The following is a 5,287-nucleotide window of genomic DNA, read 5'->3' on the forward strand; positions in this document are numbered from 1 at the left end:
AGGCCCGTCATGCCCATAATGCCCTTCCTGTTGCATTCGCCAATCCTAATTGGGAACCCACCGCTTCTGCAGCGCCCATACTTCCCCCATTCACATCCCCAACCAAATGCAGTCGGCTGCATGAGAGGCATTTTCTTTATGTCCTCCCGAGTACCCCTACCCAACAAATCCCCCCAAAAAAGATGTCGTGTCTGCAACAAGCGCGGATATAGGCGTGACACCCTCTATTATTGTCCCTCCTGTCCTGACAATCCTGGTCTTTGCATTGGTGAATGTTTTGAACGCTACCATACACTAGTTGAGTATTAGCGTAGGGTACAGCATTCCACAGACTAGGCACACTTTCACAGGGTCTCCCAAGATGTCATCACATTTTGAGAGACCCGAACCTGGAACCGGTTACAGTTATAAAAGTTACAGTTACAAAAAAAAGTGTAAAAAAAAAAAAATAAAATAAAAAAAAAATAGTTGTCGTTTCATTGTTCTCTCTCTCTATTCTCTCTCTATTGTTCTGCTCTTTTTTACTGTATTCTATTCTGCAATGTTTTATTGTTATTATGTTTTATCATGTTTGCTTTTCAGGTATGCAATTTTTTATACTTTACCGTTTACTGTGCTTTATTGTTAACCATTTTTTTGTCTTCAGGTACGCCATACACGAATTTGAGTCGTTATACCAGAATGATGCCTGCAGGTTTAGGTATCATCTTGGTATCATTCTTTTCAGCCAGCGGTCGGCTTTCATGTAAAAGCAATCCTAGCAGCTAATTAGCCTCTAGACTGCTTTTACAAGCAGTGGGAGGGAATGCCCCCCCCACCGTCTTCCGTGTTTTTCTCTGGCTCTCCTGTCTCAACAGGGAACCTGAGAATGCAGCCGGTGATTCAGCCAGCTGAGCATAGAGCTGATCAGAGACCAGAGTGGCTCCAAACATCTCTATGGCCTAAGAAACCGGAAGCTACGAGCATTTCATGACTTAGATTTCGCCGGATGTAAATAGCGCCATTGGGAAATTGGCAAAGCATTTTATCACACTGATCTTGGTGTGGTCAGATGCTTTGAGGGCAGAGGAGAGATCTAGGGTCTAATAGACCCCAATTTTTTCAAAAAAGAGTACCTGTCACTACCTATTGCTATGATAGGGGATATTTACATTCCCTGAGATAACAATAAAAATGATTTAAAAAAAAAATGAAAGGAAAAGTTTAAAAATAAGATAAAAAAGCAAAAAAATAATAAAGAAAAAACAAAAGCACCACTGTCCCCCCCCCCCCCGCTCTCGCGCAAAGTCGAACGCAAGCGTCGGTCTGGTGTCAAATGTAAACAACAATTGCACCATGCATGTGAGGTATCACCGCGAAGGTCAGATCGAGGGCAGTAATTTTAGTAGTAGATCTCCTCTGTAAATCTAAAGTGGTAACCTGTAAAGGCTTTTAAAAATGTATTTAGTTTTTTGCCACTACACGTTTGTGCGCAATTGTAAAGCATGTCATGTTTGGTATCCATGTACTTGGCCTAAGATCGTCTTTTTTATTTCATCAAACATTTGGGCAATATGGTGTGTTTTAGTGCATTAAAATTTTAAAAAGTGTGTTTTTTCCCCCAAAAATGCATTTGAAAAATCGCTGCGCAAATACTGTGTGAAAAAAAAAGAAACACCCACCATTTTAATCTGTAGGGCATTTGCTTTAAAAAATATATAATGTTTGGGGGTTCAAAGTAATTTTCTTGCAAAAAAAATAATTTTTTCATGTAAACAAAAAGTGTCAGAAAGGGCTTTGTCTTCAAGTGGTTAGAAGAGTGAGTGATGTGTGACATAAGCTTCTAAATGTTGTGCATAAAATGCCAGGACAGTTCAAAACCCCCCAAATAACCCCATTTTGGAAAGTAGACACCCCAAGCTATGTGCTGAGAGTCATGTCGAGTCCATGGAATATTTTATATTGTGACACAAGTTGCGGGAAAGAGACAAATTTTTTTTTTTTTTTTGCACAAAGTTGTCACTAAATGATATATTGCTCAAACATGCCATGGGAATATGTGAAATTACACCCCAAAATACATTCTGCTGCTTCTCCTGAGTACGGGGATACCACATGTGTGAGACTTTTTGGGAGCCTAGCCGCGTATGGGACCCCGAAAACTAAGCACCGCCTTCAGGCTTTCTAAGGGCGTAAATTTTTGATTTCACTCTTCACTGCCTATCACAGTTTCGGAGGCCATGGAATGCCCAGGTGGCACAAAACCCCCCAAATGACCCCATTTTGGAAAGTAGACACCCCAAGCTATTTGCTGAGAGGTATAGTGAGTATTTTGCAGACCTCACTTTTTGTCACAAAGTTTTGAAAATTGAAAAAAGAAAAAAAAATGTTTTTTCTTGTCTTTCTTCATTTTCAAAAACAAATGAGAGCTGCAAAATACACACCATGCCTCTCAGCAAATAGCTTGGGGTGTCTACTTTCCAAAATGATGTCATTTGGCGGGGTTTTGTGCCACCTGGGCATTCCATGGCCTCCGAAACTGTGATAGGCAGTGAAGAGTGAAATCAAAAATTCACACCCTTAGAAATCCTGAAGGCGGTGATTGGTTTTCGGGGCCCCGTACGCGGCTAGGCTCCCAAAAAGTCCCACACATGTGGTATCCCCATACTCAGGAGAAGCAGCTAAATGTATTTTGGGGTGCAATTCCACATATGCCCATGGCCTGTGTGAGCAATATATCATTTAGTGACAACTTTGTGCAAAAAAAAAAAATTTGTCTCTTTCCTGCAACTTGTGTCAAAATATAAAATATTCCATGGACTCAACATGCCTCTCAGCAAATAGCTTGGGGTGTCTACTTTCCAAAATGGGGTCATTTGGGGGGGGGGGTTGTGCCATCTGGGCATTTTATGGCCTTCAAAACTGTGATAGGTAGTGAGGAGTGAAATCAAAAATTTACGCCCTTTGGTTTTCGGGGCCCCGTACGCGGCTAGGCTCCCAAAAAGTCCCACACATGTGGTATCCCTGTACTCAGGAGAAGCAGCTGAATGTATTGTGGGGTGCAATTCCACATATGCCCATGGCCTGTGTGAGCAATATATAATTTAGTGACAACTTTTTGTAATTTTTTTTTTTTTTGTCATTATTCAATCACTTGGGACAAAAAAAATGAATATTCAATGGGCTCAACATGCCTCTCAGCAATTTCCTTGGGGTGTCTACTTTCCAAAATGCCTTTTGCGGCTATCACAGCTCCAATCGCTTTGGATAAGTCTCTATGATCTTGCCACATCTTACCACTGGGATTTTTGCCCATTCCTCCTTGCAAAACTGCTCCAGCTCCATCAAGTTGGATGGTTTGCGCTTGTGAACAGCAATCTTTAACTCTGACCACAGATTTTCTATTGGATTGAGGTCTGGACTTTGACTAGGCCATTCCAACACATTTACATGTTTCCCCTAAACCACTCAAGTGTTGCTTTAGCAATGTGTTTGGGGTCATTGTCCTGCTGGAAGGTGAACCTCCGTCCTAGTCTCAAATCACACACAGAGTGGTACAGGTTTTGCTCAAGAATATCCCTGTATTTAGCACCATCCATCTTTCCCTCAACTCTGACCAGTTTCCCAGTCCCGACTGCTGAAAAACATCCCCACAGCATGATGCTGCCACCACCATGTTTCACAGTGGGGATGGTGTTCTTTGGGTGATGTGATATGTTGGGTTTTGCGCCAGACATAGCATTTAATTTGATGGCCAAAAAGTTATATTTTAGTCTCATCAGACCAGAGCACCTTCCTCCATACATTTTGGGAGTCTCCCACATGCCTTTTCGCAAACTCAAAATGTGCCATTTTGTTTTTTGCTGAAAGTAATGTCTTTTTTCTGGCCACTCTGTCATAAAGCCCAACTCTATGGAGCGTACGGCTTACTGTCGTCCTATGTACAGATACTCCAGTCTCTGCTGTGGAACTCTGCAGCTCCTCCAGGGTTACCTTAGGTCTCTGTGCTGCCTCTCTGATTAATGCCCTCCTTGCCCGCTCTGTGAGTTTTGGTGTGCGGCCGTCTCTTGGCAGGTTTGCTGTTGTGCCATGTTCTTTCCATTTGGTTATGATAGATTTGATGGTGCTCCTAGGGATCATCAAAGATTTGGATATTTTTTTATAACCTAACCCTGACTTGTACTTTTCAACAACATTGTCCCTTACTTGTTTGGAGAGTTCCTTGGTCTTCATGGCAGTGTTTGGTTAGTGGTGCCTCTTGCTTAGGTGTTGCAGCCTCTGGGGCCTTTCAAAAAGGTGTGTATATGTAATGACAGATCATGTGACACTTAGATTGCACACAGGTGGATCATTTCACTAATTATGTAACTTCTGAAGGTAATTGGTTGCACCAGAGCTTTTTATGGGCTTCATAACAAAGGGGGTGAATACATACGCACATGCCAATTATCAGTTTTTTATTTCTGAAAAATAGTTTTATGTATATATTTTTCTAATTTACTTCATCAACTTAGACTATTGTGTTCTGATCCATCACATATAATTCAGATTAACAAACAAGGAACTCTCCAAACAAGTAAGGGACAATGTTGTTGAGAAGTACAAGTCAGGGTTAGGTTATAAAAAAATATCCAAATCTTTGATGATCCCTAGGAGCACCATCAAATCTATCATAACCAAATGGAAAGAACATGGCACAGCAGCAAACCTGCCAAGAGACGACCGCACACCAAAACTCACGGACCGGGCAAGGAGGGCATTAATCAGAGTGGAGCACAGAGCCCTAAGGTAACCCTGGAGGAGCTGCAGAGTTCCACAGCAGAGACTGGAGTATCTGTACAAAGGACGACAATAAGCCGTACGCTCCATAGAGTTGGGCTTTATGGCAGAGTGGTCAGAAGAAAGCCATTACTTTCAGCAAAAAACAACATGGCACGTTTTGAGTTTGCGAAAAGGCATGTGGGAGACTCCCAAAATGTATGGAGGAAGGTGCTCTGGTCTGATGAGAGTAAAATTTTACTTTTTGGCCATCAAAGAAAATGCTATGTCTGGCGCAAACCCAACACATCACATCACTCAAAGAACACCATCCCCACTGTGAAACATGGTGGTGGCAGCATCATGCTGTGGGGATGTTTTTCAGCAGTCGGGACTGGGAAACTGGTCAGGGTTGAGGGAAAGATGGATGGTGCTAAATACAGAGATATTCTTAAGTAAAATCTGTACCACTCTGTGTATGATTTGATGCTAGGACGGAGGTTCACCTTCCAGCAGGACAATGACCCCAAACACACTACTAAAGCAACAC

The sequence above is a fragment of the Aquarana catesbeiana genome, linkage group LG08, assembly GCF_042186555.1.
Source record: "Aquarana catesbeiana isolate 2022-GZ linkage group LG08, ASM4218655v1, whole genome shotgun sequence".
NCBI lineage: Eukaryota > Metazoa > Chordata > Amphibia > Anura > Ranidae > Aquarana > Aquarana catesbeiana.